The 17269-nt window shown below is 38.4% G+C and overlaps 1 protein-coding gene and 1 pseudogene across 1 annotated transcript in view; both read left to right on the forward strand.

The window, feature by feature from the left end:
- Asb15 (ankyrin repeat and SOCS box containing 15) overlaps positions 1 to 17269 on the forward strand; it is a 53482-nt gene that overhangs the window by 1752 nt on the left and 34461 nt on the right. The gene's annotated exons all lie outside the window — the stretch shown is intronic.
- The window catches only part of LOC125345548, a 30140-nt pseudogene that overhangs the window by 1644 nt on the left and 11227 nt on the right, over positions 1 to 17269 (forward strand).

A 17269-nucleotide genomic window follows, 5' to 3' on the forward strand; every position in this document is an offset into this window, starting at 1 on the left:
GTTTACAAGTTCATAGTCTTTATTCCCTGTCTCCTAGATTCTAAGAATTTTTGTCACTGCAGTATGTGTTCTGGAATATAGAAATATATGATTGTACAAAATGCCTGTGTTTTCCTCTATTATGACTTTGGAGTCTGGCCTTTTCTGTACCATGTTTGCTAATGATGCCAAGATTAGACAGACGTGGCTGAGCCTAGTCAAGGTACTACATACTGAAAATGTGGAAGTTGTTTTAGCCCTTCCCCTTGCAGAAGCAAGACTGTATAGAAGTGGCTTGCTCATGGTATTCTATGGATAGTGACAGTAGAACTAGCTGTAAAAGGGCACATCCTCAGCCTCTGTGATATCACAAGGGCTTTAAGAATATCTTAATGGGCATAACAAGATGTGAAAGGCATTAAATTCTCATGCAGAATGGTGAATTCTTTTACCCAAAGGAGTACATATGCCAGTCTTTTTCAGAAAAGACTGGTGAGAAATTCTACTATAAATAATATTATAGGGCCAAGTGACTTAGAGCCAAAATCTGGGTTATAGAATTTCCTCTTTGGGGACTTCAACCTATCCAATAAGAAACCTCCTGTCTTTCCAAATGTAAGTGACTGGAAAAGTATGCATTCTACACTGCTTCCTTCAGTGATGAAATGCTTTTCTGTGAAGGAATCTTGCCAAAATTAGATGATCAAATGATTTCCCTGGAATCTGGATTTCTGAAGCAGGAAGTAGGACAAATTCCTGAAAAGGGGGAATGCAGCTTGATTCTTGGGGTATGTCAGGCTAATTCCCGAAGACCTACCTGTAGGGCAGGTCTTGGACAGTTTCCATAATCAAGGAACAAAAGTGAAAATAACCTCAAATCAGACAGCATTCTTCCCTCTTCAGAACTTAGAAAGAAAATAAATTTAAGTCAGTTATTAAAGAAGAAAAGCATATTCCAATTCCAATAGTTGGGTTTATTCATCTCATGACATTATCTGTATCAGGTATGTTCAAAATTATTTGGAGTTTTTCCTATGTTTTTTGTTAATCTATGTTATGAGCAGTCCTCAAAAGCATACATAACCAGGCAACTATGTGGATCTGATATGTTGGTTTGCAGATAAGCATTGTTCTAAAATGAGCTGAAACTCTGATAAAAAGCCATTGCTAAATTTTATCTTTGTGGATATAAACTTTCTGATACCTACGTTAATCGATATATAACGATAGAGATATCCAACACTCTCACCTGGATTTCGATTAGGTGTAAGACTGAAGTAAGTACATTTATCTATTGAAAAAACATAAAGAGAAAAAAAGCTATAGAAGCACTGAATAAAAAGAGATTTATGATCACCTATCATTGGGGCATGTCTAGCTCTGCTTCTGGGTAGCAATGCTAGTGCTGCCACTTAAAAGCAAGGAAGAAAAGAAATGAGAAAAGCTGAAGAATGTTTGTTGAAGGAGATAAAGACTATCTACAATCATTATTAACATCAATGATAATGCTAATAAGTAAAAGGTAAAAAGGGATTGTATTTTAAATGAACACCTTTATATTTAGAAATAAAATGAATAATAAAAATCAAGTGCTTTATTTTTAACTAATCACGTCTAACAAATTAAATATAATAAGTTAAATAGAAGACAAATACTACAGAAATTTGAACTTAAAGGATGTGATCATTTTTTAAAACAGACGAACAATAAAATAACTAAATCATTTGCCACACAGTCAGTTGTGTATTCTTTTGTTTATTTGTTTAGTTTTTGTTGCCAGTCCTAGGGTGTGGACTCAAGGCTTGAGCACTGTCCCCGGCTTCTTTTTGCTCAAGGCTAGCACTCTACCCATTGAGCCACAGCTCCACTTCCGGCTTTTTTCTATATATGTGGTGCTGAGGAATCGAACCCAGGGCTTCATGTATACGAGGCAAGCACTCCTGCCACTAGGCCATATTCCCAGCCCTGTCAATTGTGTATTCTATGACACAAATCCTCATGGGTGCTAAATGCTGGTGCAGCAGGTCTCCGTCATCAAGACCTTTGTTATAATGGTAGGATACACAGCAAACATGCCAGGAAATTTGTCAGTAAAATGACTAAATGTGATTGTTTTAAAAGAAAATGAACAGTGTAGGCTGTTATAAGAAGGTATCTGGTTAAGCAGGAATAGAAGGCAACATTTCTTTTAGAAGGCAACATTTTCACTGAGACATGAAGGGAGAGAAGAACACAGTCATACAAAAACCAGTAGAGGCTGTTCCTGGCAGAAGGAACAGGAAGGTCAAGTGTATGGAGGAGGGAAAGGCCTACCCCTTGAGGTGCTTCAAGACCAGAAGCAATTGACCGGATGGGACCTTATTTGTAAATATAAAGCCAACAACTACCTGATTACTCCAGCTGACATGCCTCCCTTGAAATCAGCAAAGCTTCCTTAAAGCAAGCCAGTCTTACTGATAGAGACTCTCAGAAAGCAATAAAGACACAGTGAAAGAACAAACCTAACCTGAGATGCCTGAATTAGGGGATATGCAGAGGGAAATAGGAACAACTGGAACTATGACTGAAAAGAAAAATGGTCGGCCTCTAAATTTCTTGCTAAACATATCAAAATGAATGCCAGGAATTAGAAACAAGACATTCTTATTATGTCCTGTATTCAGTTATTTCTATTTTTAGTTTCTGTTTTAGTTTTTTTTGTACCCTTTGTCTTGTACATAAACTTACGTGAACCACAGAAGGGAAAGGTTATCACAGAAACAGCAAGACAAAGGATGAACTGATGCAACAATGGTACTCACTAGACACTGTTGGAAATGAGCTTTACAACTTGTGGGGGGAGGGGAATGGGGAGTAGTAAGTGGGAGAAAATGAGGGGGGTAACTGTTTAAAAAGAAATATACTCATTACCTTACTTATGTAACTGTAGCCCCCATTCATCACCTTTACAATTAAAAAAAGATTCAAATGAAAAAAATAAATAAATTTCTTGCTAAAAGTATAGAAGTTGTTCAAAAGTATTGCAATGGAATACTCAACACGTCTCATAAGTATATGGATTTAAAAACTTCCTATAAATATTGTGTAGCATCCTACATATGAACCTATATACTCTGATAAGTGTGGTAAATAATTAGAAATTTCCCCTAAATTTTATTACAGTTGACACAAATTTATTACAGTTGACATATCCCCAAAATCTCCTGTATTTACAATATATAATGTAGTAAGAAATAATCCCTGGAGTCCTATTTAGAAAAATTTCCCTTTCTCTTTTACATTGTAATCCTGTACTTGAGAAACATCAAATACCTAAAACTGCCTTTTCCTTTTCCACTGCAGGGATAAAGATAAACCATATTGTCGTTTTACCAGGAGGTGGCAATAAAGAGACATCAGTAGTAATTTCAGCAATCTTATGCCACAGGAAGCTATTTCTCCCCCTTAGTTATTCTGGTGAATTCATTTGGGAAGAAATATAATCAGTACAGAAGAAATGAATCTGTGCTAAATGATATCATGTACTTGTAGATGAGTGGAAACATGTATCTAGTTTAGAATGCCCAGAACATAGTCAGTTTGCCATTTAAGGTCTTTGCTAATAAGAAAGGATAAGGGAGGCTTGGTTGTGTAAGGCCCCCTTTAATGTTAAAGTGCTATTGCTTTTCCAGCATTTTTAGTAGCTAGAGGATATATGAGACTGAAGAAGGGAAAGGGAGAGTGAGCATGTTCTCAGCACCTGTGGGAGGGGGAGTAGGCAAGGAAAGAACCAGGCTAAAGAGAAGTGGATAATGGTCTATAAAATCCCAAATAACCACAGTTCATGGCCAATAAACCCATTTTGGAAAGGCAAAGTTAAATGGAATTTACAAAATTTGGAAGGAGCATGGTGTAGCTGTGATGGTTGTGGGGACACATGGAAGAGACTCGTCAGGAAACTGAGAAGTGAATTAAATATAACTGGTTTCCCAGTTAAATTATAAGGAAGATGATGGGAGCTGACACTGCCGGCCAAAACGCTGAAGCTCTTCCCGAAGCTGTTGGCAGCTGGCTTCTACGGTGTGAGCTCCTTCCTCATCGTGGTGGTGAACAAGAGCTTGCTCACCAACTACAGATGGTGGCCACAGTAGCCGTTCTCTGGGTGGGAAAAGCACTCAGAATAGTCAAGTTTCCTGACTTTGACAGAAATGTACCTCGAAAGACGTTTCCACTACCTCTACTATATTTTGGGAACCAAATCACGGGACTGTTCAGCACAAAGAAACTGAACTTGCCCATGTTTACAGTTCTGAGAAGGTTCTCCATCCTGTTTACAATGTTTGCTGAAGTAGTTTTACTCACGAAGACCTTTTCTTGGAGTATTAAAATGACTGTATTTGCAATGATTATTGGAGCCTTTGTAGCTGCCAGTTCTGACTTGGCATTTGATCTGGAAGGATATGTTTTTATTCTGGTAAATGATGTTCTTACAGCAGCAAATGGTGCATACGTGAAAAAAAATTAGATTCAAAAGAGCTGGGAAAATATGGTCTGCTGTATTATAATGCACTGTTCATGATTCTGCCCACCTTGGCCATTTCATATTTCACAGGAGATGCACAAAAGGCAATGGAGTTTGATGGCTGGGCAGACACACTCTTCCTTTTGCAATTTACCCTCTCCTGTGTGATGGGGTTTATCTTGATGTATGCAACAGTACTCTGCACGCAGTATAATTCTGCTCTTACAACTACAATAGTTGGCTGTATTAAGACTATATTAATAACTTATATTGGAATGGTCTTTGGTGGAGATTATATTTTCACATGGACAAATTCCATTGGCTTAAATATAAGCATTGCTGGCAGCCTGGTGTATTCACATTCACTGAAGAGCAGCCGAGCAAACAGTCAGAGGCCAGGAACAAGCTGCAACGTGAAGGGAAAAGGAGCGGTATGAACCTGGCTGCTCTGGTACCTGCCCCAGGTTCTGATGGCTCAGAACACTGGCACTTCCCATGCAGATACTGAGATGTCGTGATTCCACGGGAGAGAGCGTTCCTTTGCACTTGTACAATCCAAGGACTGATTGCTGCCTTTTAAAATTTTATCAGAGAAACTGACTCTATTTTAAGTATGTTTGTTGGAATTAATTTATATCAGACTGGATAATGTACTGGGCCTTTATTTTATTTGTTTTCTATTCTGACAATGTAACATCAGTGTTTTGAAGATGTTTTCCTTTCTTAGTGTGATAACAAGGTGTCCCTGAGAGCTGCATAAATAATTTCTTAAAAAAAGATGATGGGAGCTACAAGAGGATAAAAGGTCTTAGTATGAGTAACTTGGGCAATTAGAAATTGCAAGCAAATAAGTAATTCTACGTTATGTTTTTCCTAAAAAAAAATCATTATGAAAAGATATGCTTATATTCTTGTCAACCATGCTTGAAACATAGGCCTATTCCCTTAGGTCATATTTAAAGAATGGAAAGGGGGTATTTTCTCTCAGACCTCGGCCCCTACCCTGACAGCTTATAGCCTGTCCCTTACACAAAGACTACAGGTTATACAGTATTCACATGAGCAGTCATGGGATACCTCCTTAAATGGCTTTTTCCTCTTTTTCTGGAAAGATCTAGACCTGAACAAAGAAAACTAAAGATTAGAGGAGACTGCTTGGGCTGGGAATATGGCCTAGTGGCAAGAGTGCTTGCCTCCCATACATGAAGCCCTAGGTTCAATTCCCCAGCACCACATATATAGAAAATGGCCAGAAGTGGCGCTGTGGCTCAAGTGGTAGAGTGCTAGCCTTGAGCAAACAGCAGCCTGGGACAGTGCTCAGCCCCCGAGTCCAAGCCCCAGGACTGGCCAAAAAAAAAAAAAAAAAGAGGAGACTGCTTTCCATTGTCCTTACACCTTAGACTTGAATTCAGTCACCTGGATAAATCATAAGCCTGACAAGAATTCCCCTGTCTGTTGGTAGTCTTTTGGTGTTATTTTTATTTGTTTTGCTAAAGACATTGCAAAGGCAATGCCACACAGTTTCTTTGTGTCCATTTTAGGCCAGTACCATTTTACTTCAATAGCTTTGTCCTATACTTTGAAATCAGGAAGTGTGATATATCCAGATTTACATTTGTTCTCATGATTACTGACTATTTGAGGTCATTTCTGATCTATGAATTTTAAGATCCAGCAGCCCCAATTCCGGGTATAATTCCAAGGTGACTGAAATCAAGAATTTGAAAAACTATCTGCCTTTCCGTGTTTAACTCAGCATTCCTCACAATAGCCAAGATATGTAAACAATTCAGATGATATTGACCAATAAATGAAGAAACTATGATTTAGACATGCAAGGAATATTACTTAGTTTTCTAAAGAAGAAACTATTGCTAGATCTGACAATATGTGGACACTATACTGAGTAAAATAAACCAGTTGCAGGTGGATAATATTACTTAATTCCCCTTATAGCTAATATTTTAACTCATAGAAGCACAGCCACATGGTGGCTAGTAGAAAAGGGGAGGGGAGATGAGAAGATGATGTTGACAGATAAAAGTTTCAATTAGGCGAGATGGATAATCCCTAGAGATCTACTGTGTCTTATAGCCTGTAGGTCATAAGTATGTACTTAACATACTTATTACAAGGGTAAATAAGTGTACTTACCAGAGAAAATGCATATGATCACACACACACACAGCCATGATCCAGAATTAATGTTAGCATTTTGCCTATTTGTTCAAAATGTTAAAATATCATTAAAAATAAAGTTGAAATACTCCAGTGTACCTTTTCTTCTCACAAGTAACCACTAGGAATCACTGATGTATGTATAATCTAGGGTGTGTGTGTGTGTGTGTGTGTGTGTGGGGGTGTGTTATTTGTGTTTATTATATATAGTATTTTATACTTCTGAATATCAATATTTTTAATTTGTCAAAATATGTCATTATTTACATATTCTACAACATTCTCCAGTTAGCATTTTCTTTTTAAGATCAAATATACTGACATCTAGATACTGCTTTATTTCTTTTACTTGCAGCCTAACTTGCTATCACATGAGTATGACACACCGCATGTATGTATTTGTTTTTCTTTAGATGGCAAATTGCATTGTTTCCAGCAGTCTCATTCCATAGGACGGCACGTACATCCTTGTGCTTATGGACAAGAACTTTTCCAGAATTAATACCTAGAAGCAGAATTGCTGCAGGGTAGGTAGAAAACACACATCTTCACATTCTGTGGATAATGTTGTGTCAAATAGTTTTCTGCATGACTTGTTCCCATTTTCACACCCTCTAACATTGGGTATTTAGATTGTTAAACGTTGTGAAATGCATCTTCTGGTGTGTGTTTGTACGCTTTAATTTCCAGAGACTGAGTATTTATTATTTCTAATGGTCACTAGAAATTCCTTTCTATGAATTTCTCCTGTTTACATCCTTTATTTTTCTATTATGTTGATTATCTTCTCTCATAGTGTTTGCAAAAGATCTTTATATTCTGGACACAATTTTTTCTTATACAATGTCTTCTGCCAGGTTTTATATCAAATATTTCATGCTGGTTTTTTGTTTGTTGGTTGGTTGGTCAGTCACAGGGCTTGAACTCTAGGCATTGGCACTGTCCCTGAGTTCTTCAGCTCAAGGCTAGCACTCTACCACTTGAGCCACAGTACCACTCCTGGTTTTCCGGTGGTTAATTGGAGATAAGAGTTTCAAGGACTTTCCTCCTCAGACTGGGTTTGAACCGTGATCCTCAGATCTCAGCCTCCTGAGTAGCCACTGGCACCTGGGTACATGTAAGTTTATAATGTTTCTGTTTAATATTTTCTTGCTATATTCTCATAAGTTTTATAAAATATCTTCAATTTTTTTCCTCCTTATTGTTTTAAATCCGTGATTTTGGAGACATATTGCTTTGTGATTTCTTAGAGTGGGCGGGGGGCACACACTTCCTGTGACATTTACTTGAAGCTTTCTCATAAAGTATCTAATCCTGGATAGTGGCTGTGTGTGATGTCTTTTCTTATCAATAGACCAAGGCAGACCTTCAGCTTCACTGGGCAAGAGGCTGGGTTCAGTGTTCTTCTCCACCCACGATGAGGACGCCTTGGTGCAATATCTGTCACAGTGCTGGCATAAGGCCGGCCATGCCAGGTCTTCTTGAGCGCATAGATGACTGTGGGCTGGAGTTCTGTGGGTGGAGTTCTGGATTCTCAGGAGCCTCTAAGTCTTTGGTACAGTCCCCATAGGCCTTCATTCTGCATCCTTAGGGTTTCTGCAGTAGAAGTCACAAACTACTTGGGAGCTTCAAATAATAGTTCTGTTGAAGAATAGATGTACTTAGCATACAAGTTTAAGTAGTTCTAATATTCTGTAGTGTCTTTTTTTTTTTTTTTTTTGGCCAGTCGTGGGCCTTGGACTCAGGGCCTGAGCACTGTCCCTGGCTTCTTCCCGCTCAAGGCTAGCACTCTGCCACTTGAGCCACAGCGCCGCTTCTGGCCGTTTTCTGTATATGTGGTGCTGGGGAATCGAACCTAGGGCCTCGTGTATCCGAGGCAGGCACTCTTGCCACTAGGCTATATCCCCAGCCCTCTGTAGTGTCTTATAGTATTCTTTTTATTTTCTATTTTAGTTTTGAAGACTTGGTTGGCTTTGCATCCTAGCCTATCTACTCCCAGCTCCCTTGGGCTTTATTAAAGCATACAGAAAATGAGAGAGAGAGAGATAAGAATTCACCATGGAATATATTAGTCTTTTTCTTCACCAATAAGTTAGGCTCATTTGAATTTGAGGATGTAAACGATATCTGTTCTGAGTTTTATAATATTTTGTAAAATGTATCCTCCTATGCAATTTGTCAAAATTATGTATTTCATTGGGTGCTTAGGAGGGCTTGACTTTTTATTTAGGGAGTAATTTTATAATATGTAGTTCTTGGTTTTCAGTTTTTCTTTACAATATCACATTAGGAAGTACCTAGTAAAAAAAGAATGATAAAACTATCATGTTCTCAGTCCTCCTCACTTTTTTCCTCGCTTTGTTTTCCTACTGATCTAGCAAAAACTTGCTTTCTTTAATATTAACCACCATGTTAAATATGCTTACACTTGCATTCTTAGGGCAGATTTGATGAATCTGCTTTAATTTTTCATATTCCAAATGAGCACCAGTACCAATGACTTTCTTTCCCATGCCAAACTTACATCATCAGCATGATTTCCTGTCAAGATATATAGCATCAACATTGTGCTCATAACTCTAATTCTCCAAAATCCTGTGACTATGAGATTCATAGTAAAGTACACTCATAGTTTTCTGCAAATGCATTCATTACAGTTACTCCACAGAATATTGTCTGGCTCAACTAATTCCCTAGCAGTTTCCTTTCGACTCTTGGGAACTTTGGTATTAACATGTAAATAATAAAGGCCCGAGTCTTAAAAATTGCAAATTTCTTCCTAATTTCTTTCCTATTTCTTCCTAATGTTTATCCTTGAAAGATACCTGATGATATACAAAAATATTTACCTACATTTTTTCCTTGAGTATTTGGTAGATGTTGTTTTGCAGATACATGATATCTGCTTCTTAGAAGAATGAACAACACTCATCCTGATGCAGTCACTAAGCAACTGTGCCTCTATCAGTGTGCTCCGAGAAGAGGCCTCCAAAAGGAAGGTAGCCTGGCACTTGGGTACTGAATTCAAGATGCTGAGGCAAATAAAGAACTATGGGACTCCTCAAGATGGAGACCAAGAAAGTGTATTAGTACAACAACAACAACAAAAACCCACAAAGACACCACCTAGACTTGGGTGCTGGCACATCTGATAACAGGCTCGATGAGTGCTTTAATGTCACAGGTATTTATGGTGGAAAAGTAGGTTGGGATTTGGCTCAGATTCAACCATAGGATGAGGGCCACCCTTGTAACATGACACCTTTGATACTTGGTCATTCTTGCTGTTGCACTCTTATCAGTTAGGCCCAGAGGCTCACTAAACTTGGGTCATTATTGCTAGTAAGGTATCACTTCAAACAAAGGATAGATTCTGCCATATATTACCTTCAAGACAGGTGTCTATCTTGAAGATAAGTATTTTTCTGTGAAAATGCTTTTTGTACTCCAAACAGTCATTTTCCTAGAATAAGAGTATTGGTGGTGGTGGGGGTGGGAGGACACAGTGCCAGTACTGGGGCTTGAACTCAGAGCCTAGGTGCTGTCCCTGATCTTTTTGTACACAAAGCTAGCCACTGGAAATCACAGATCCACTTCTGGCTTTTTTGGTGATAATTGGAGGTAAGAGTCTCACAGACTTTCCTAACTGGCTGGCTTTGAACTGTGATCCTCAGATCTCAGCCTCCTGCATGAGGCATTAGCTTCTGGAAATGCGTATATGCGTTTAATCAAGCTATTCCTTAATACAACAGCTGAAATATTGTTTTCTGTTCTCTCCTTAATATAAATTTTAATACAGTTTACAAGTAAGATATTTTTATATGTTAAGTGTAAAATAATAATAATAACCATAATAATAATAAATTTCACCCAGTATGTATAATGTGGGTCAATTATATTTGGATTCATTATTTTATAATAACAATATATTTTCCCTTGATAATTTCAAGTTTTAAGTGGAGAAATCTTAGAACAGAACAGAATTATCTCATGAGTTATAATTTTAAAATAAGGACCTTAAATTTATGTTTTAAAAATACTAATTGTTAAATTTTGTATTGCTACCTACTTGTAATAGATATTCTCATTTCTGAATTCTTTCTCTTTATCTGTCACTTCTACACTAAATAAACTCTGAGTTTTTCAGAAATACTATCAATGGCTTTTCTCCCCCTCCTAATTTAATCTCTGCCTGACTCGAGCCTGAGGGCTTATAGATAATTGTAGCAAAAGTGAAAGTTAAAAATTAACTCAGAACAAGTTTGCAACCTGCCTGGTACCTTGGGATTTACACATCTATACCTCTTCCAGCTTCTGGGAGCTGAGTTAATTATGGAAAATCACACTAGTTAAATTATTCAGTGTCCTTATTAAAAACAAATCTATTATACTATAGAATGAATTATGGATTTGGTTTACAACTCCCAGCTTGTCCTTGCCTGTCCTGTGAATTTCTTGTTGAGACTTGTAGATGAAGCAGGAGCTAGAGGCACAAGGTGAGGCTGGAGATTTGTCTGCCATGGTTTAAGCCCCAGCTCTTCAGTGAAATGCACATTTAGTAAACGTCCATATTACACCACTCCCATGGGTTGGTGTACCCCTGCTGACCTCGAAGAGGTTGTAATAAAACTTGATGTAACAAATAGACATGAGTAATTGCTATTAGAGGCAGATGTAATAGAAACAACAGAGGAAAAGCTATGGTCTTGGGAAAGAGGCAAAAAATGATAAAGAATGGCTTTTTTCTTAAAAGAACAGAAGGACTTTTTGACAGATGGAAATAAATAAGTAAGATGGATGGTATTTGAGACAGTTGGTAAGGAGAAAAAAACACCCAGTTATGCTAAGGCAGCCAGTGGCCCCCGAAGTTGCGTGGCAGGCCCGGGTTCTCTAACACAGCACCTGATACATTTTTGGTGTGGCTAATGATTGAATTTCTTGAGTCAGATAGTGAAGGAGTCATTTCAATCAAATTTGCTGGGCAAAAGGAAGGCTCTGAGCCTCTATGTTAGACCATATGAATATGAAAGTGGGATTTCTCCATAGCACCCTCAAACCTACTGCTTTCTACTGATTATAGAGAAACATTTGTTGTGCCTAGATTTCCGGTCCCCAAAGACCACCAAGGAGTGATTCCAATACAAACGCCTGAGAGTCTTTATTGCAAGCTCCAGCCTGGACTCTCAACCATCACCAACACAGCAGATCTGGATTGAGAGTCCCAAACCTCAGATACGCAGGGTTTTTATTGTGATTACAACAGGGGCAGGGTATTTCCAACTTGGCAGATACTTGATTGGATGGCATTTAGCAAGCAAGTCTTGTCCTATTTCTATTGGCTATCTACCCTATCAGTTAACCTATTTTGGCTTTGATACCAGGAACTGGTCTCGATATCAGGAACTGACAGCAGGTGGTCAAGTAGCACTGATTGGGGGGGGGGGAGGGTGTAATTCAGGGGATAGAGCAAGTCCCAAATGGGTTAATCAAGCTGTTTATAGAAGCAGAATTCTGTGGTCAGGCTGACCTAGTACCAACTTTATTTTAACAATTGCTACCATGTTTTCCCATTACCACTAAGCAAGCTTGAGCCGACTAAAACAATCCAGTACTCAATCATAAGTAAACCAACCCAACAGTTACCATGGCATTTCTACTACTATTATGGTTATTTCTATAGTCTATGACCATGATCATTTTTTTACTGTATGTTACCATGGTTGCTACCTAGGTACAGAGGGGAACAAGGGCTCCCTATATTTTTAAATGTCAAACTACAAGAAACTACTCTCATGGGAGGGGGTGCAGCCCTCCAGCATGGAATCATCACCAGGGTTTAGAAGCTGTTACAATTTTAACACTAAAACATATTTAATCGCTCAGGTTCTCAGGTTAGTCCTTACACATTTATTCTGGCATATGTTTAAGTATAGGGTGCAACACAGATAGGGTTACTCTGCAAGCAAAATAACAAGCTCCACAGAGAGCTGAATGAACTATAAAAGAGACAGATACTATTGGATATTTCCAGTATCTCTAGATATATGAAATTCAAATATTTGAGCCCTTTGGATTACTCACAGAAATGAGATGCTATACTCTAGAAACATAGATCTTGGAAGACATTACAGCCTGGAAACAGTGATTGTACCTTGTCATTGCCTATGCACAAACACATTCCCACTTCTGGGAACATCTAACTTAATGGTTAACTCTGTCTAGGTTAAAGTTCTACCTGTTCCTTTCACTACTTAAGTGACTGGGGGAAAACTTAACTGCCTAAGCATTACTTCTGTCTTGAAAAATGGTCACTGTGACCTGAATTGAATCACATAACACCGACTCTGAGGAAGACTGTGGAGATTAAATGAGATAATACATATAAAGGATCAAAACCACCTTATAAAGGTTAGAATGTTTGAATCCTATTTCCAGGTGGATATTAACCCTGGCCCAGAGCACTTGTATAGGTAAGTGGAGATGAAGGCAGATTTTAGTCCCTTCACTCCTTCATCTGAGCATCCTTGTGCAGGACACAACTCCTACACTGTACATATGTCCTGAGGAAATGATTTAGCGTAGTGGTTGGTTATCACAAAGAGCCACATAAATATACCCATTGCTAATTATTAAGCAGAAAAACACTCCAGAACATAGAGTTGACTTTCTTTTGGAGACTGCATGGTTGGGTCTGTTATGAAAAGATACAGTCATACTTCAGTCTTAGAAAAGAACAAAATCCAGAGTTGGAAAGTGAACCAGATGTCCCCTGCTGTCTCCACACCAGAGGGCGCTGGCCCACAACTGAGGCTTCATTGGAGCTTTCCTTTTTAATACTGTCTTCTGTTTTCCAACTCTGTAGCCAGATAACCTTCTGTCTCCTTCCATGCTCATCTTTCTGTGTGTAGAGGAAGGGTGTTGCAGCCTAGAAAGACTGACCACCAGATAGTAGAAGGCTATAGGGTCTGTACATGGCTATGGAGGAACTCCACTGAATTTCTGTGACTTTTGAAAGGAGAACATCATCAATAATGACTTAGCACATAACAGCATATTTTTACTACTTGAAGTCCTGAGGCATTGTTAGAATGTAAGATATGACATAGGACATGATCTTTCAATGACACATTATTTTTTTTTAAATAGTATTCTTTTTAAAAAATTTTTATTATCAAACTGATGTACAGAGAGGTTACAGTTTCATACGTTAGGCATTGGATACATTTCTTGTACTGTTTGTTACCTTGTCCCTCATACCCCCCACCCTCTCCCCCTTGCCCTTTCCCCCCCTGAGGTGTTCAGTTCACTTACACCAAACAGTTTTGCAAGTATTGCTTTTGAAGTTGTTTGTCTTTTTTTACCCTGTGTCTCTCAATTTTGGTATTCCCTTTCAATTTCCTAGTTCCAATACCAGTATAGACGGTTTCCAATATACTCAGATAAGATTACAGAGATAGTGTAGGTACAACCACAGGAAGGTGATACAAGAACATCATCAATAATAGAAGCTACAGATACACATGGGACGTTGAAAGAGGTTACAACTGTGATATAACATTTGTCTCCATAACATGGAGTTCATTTCACTTAGCATCATCTTAGGTGTTCAAAAGGGTATAGCTATTGGGCCTTGTGATGCTCTGCTATGACTTGCCTAAACCTGTACTAATTATTCCCTATGAGGGAGACCATAGAGTCCATGTTTCTTTGGGTCTGGCTTACTTCACTTAGTATAACTTTTTCCAAGTCCTTCCATTTCCTTACAAATGGGACAATGTCATTCTTTCTGATAGAGGCATAAAATTCCATTGTGTATATGTACCACATTTTCCTGATCCATTCGTCTACTGAGGGGCATCTGGGTTGGTTCCAGAATCTCGCTATGACAAATTGTGCTGCGATGAACATTGTTGTGCTGGTGGTGACAACAAATCAATTCCAAATGGATTAAAGACCTTGAAATCAAAACAGACACCCTGAAAACACTAAAGGAAGGAGTAGGAGAAACACTTGGGCTCCTTGGCGCAGGACGGAACTTCCTTAACAAAGACCCAGAAAGGCTACAAATCAAAGAAAGTTTGGACAAATGGGACTGCATCAAACTGCAGAGCTTCTGCACGGCAAAGGACATAGCTCGCAAGATAAACAGAAAGCCCACAGACTGGGAGAAGATCTTTACCGGCCATTCAGCGGACAAAGGCCTCATATCTAAAATATATGCAGAACTAAAAAAATTACCTTCCTCCAAAACAAAACCGCAAAGAACCAATAGCCCCCTCATCAAATAGGCTAAAGACTTAAAAAGAGACTTCTCTGATGAGGAAATGAGGATGGCCAAGAGACATATGAAAAAGTGCTCTACATCCCTGGCCATAAAAGAAATGCAAATCAAATCAACATTGAGATTCCATCTCACCCCAGTAAGAATGTCACATATCAAGAAAACTAACAATAACAATTGTTGGAGGTGATGTGGCCAAAAGGGAACCCTACTTCATTGTTGGTGGGAATGTAAACTGGTTCAGCCACTCTGGCAAGCAATATGGAGATTCCTCAGAAGGCTAAATATAGAACTCCTCTATGATCCAGCAACCCCACTTTTGGGTATCTATCCAAAAAAACCACAAACAAAATCACAGTAAAGCCACCAGCACAACAATGTTCATCGCAGCGCAATTTGTCATAGTTAGAATCTGGAACCAACACAGATGCCCCTCAGTAGACGAATGGATCAGGAAAATGTGGTACATATACACAATGGAATTTTATGCCTCTATCAGAAAGAATGACATTGCCCCATTTGTAAGGAAATGGAAGGACTTGGAAAAAATTATACTAAGTGAAGTGAGCCAGACCCAAAAAAATATGGACTCTATGGTCTCCCTTATTGGGAATAATTAGCACAGGTTTAGGCAAGTCACAGCAGAGGATCACAAGAGCCCAATAGCTATACCCTTATGAACACCTAAGATGATGCTAAGTGAAATGAACTCCATGTTATGGAAACAATTGTTATATCACAGTTGTAACCTCTTTCAACGTCCCATGTGTATCTGTAGCTTCTACTATTGATGATGTTCTTGTATCACCTTCCTGTGGTTGTATCTACACTATCTCTGTAATCTTATCTGAGTATATTGGAAACCGTCTATACTGGTATTAGAACTAGGAAATTGAAAGGGAATACCAACATCGAGAGACACAGGGTAAAAAAAGACAAACAACTACAAAAGCAATACTTGCAAAACTGGTGTAAGTGAACTGAACAGCTCATGGGGGGAAAGGGAAATGGGGAGGAGAGAGGGAGGAATGAGGGACGATGTAACAAACAGTACAAGAAATGTATCCAATGCCTAATGTATGAAACTGTAACCTCTCTGTACATCAGTTTGATAATAAAAATTTGAAAAAAAAGAGTATTTTTTCTTATTGATACTCTTACCTTTTTTATGGGAAAAGTCCTAGAGAACTTGTGAGATTCACTGTACCATAGGTTTCTAAGTCTTTTGGTAGAACTTGTAAACATCAAATTATTAGGAGAACTTGTTACTTAAGAAAGGATTTAACAAATTTCTTCACAAGATTGTATCGTATTTTATTTTTTCACATATAATGAAGAATATACCACATGCATTTTGCATTGTTTTTCACTTTTTGTCACTATTAAGTCTGACAAATTGTGAGGGGTAAGGTGAGACTTCAAGGATGCTTTTGAAAAGATTGCTGCAAATCCCTTAAAGCCATATATGTAAAGTTTGTCAATGAAGTGAATGGACCTCAGAAAACTTTTTTTTTTAACTGCTGAAAGCAGGTATTCAAGGAGAGAAATACTGATGGTATTCCAAGCTCACTCATGAACAGAAAGTAATAAGGTGCTTACTATTTTGGACCAAAGTCTACATTTAATGATAAAGTATCTAAATAGAGGCAGAAGAAATAGTTGAATCTGTGTATGACATCATTTTAGCCTCCATTTTCCTGTAAGCCTTCTTTGTCTTCTGATGTGGTTCTCAGGCCCCAACCCTTGAGGGACAAGTTCATCCACAATGTTTGAATACTGTTCCCCTGTACAAGGCAGGATAAATAAAAACAGGAGGTGGGAGAGGGCATCAGGGCATGCGCCCCTCGCTCCAACAGGAAGGGGTGTGTCTATGACACACACAACCTATAGAGTTTATAATGAATTATTATTCCACCCATGCTAGATCACCCCTCAAAAGAAAGCCTTTACCTCATCTCCTCTGCCCTAGAGGAAGATATAAAATGAGCTCATGGATTCTTTAGTTCAGATTTTGTCATCCTCATTTATTCTACCCTATCCAAGTTTCTTGCTTGTTTCCTACAGAATGATCAATGCATTCTGTGACTGGCTGTACAGCAAGTGTTCATAGTCCCCTCGAACATGTGCTATTTACCATCAGACCTGCAACCATTCCTTCTTCCCAAAATGTCCATCTCTTTTCATATTATCAAGAAAAAAGAACCAAAATTATACAGGACAATATGCACAGTGAGACCAAAGGATGACACTTTAGGAGAGGAGCACAAAGGTGTAATGCCTATGTACATCTAATCCTATAAAGTAGTATTTATCAAAATGAATTTCAGGAA

This window comes from Perognathus longimembris, chromosome 2 (assembly GCF_023159225.1).
Source record: "Perognathus longimembris pacificus isolate PPM17 chromosome 2, ASM2315922v1, whole genome shotgun sequence".
Classification (NCBI taxonomy): Eukaryota; Metazoa; Chordata; class Mammalia; order Rodentia; family Heteromyidae; genus Perognathus; species Perognathus longimembris.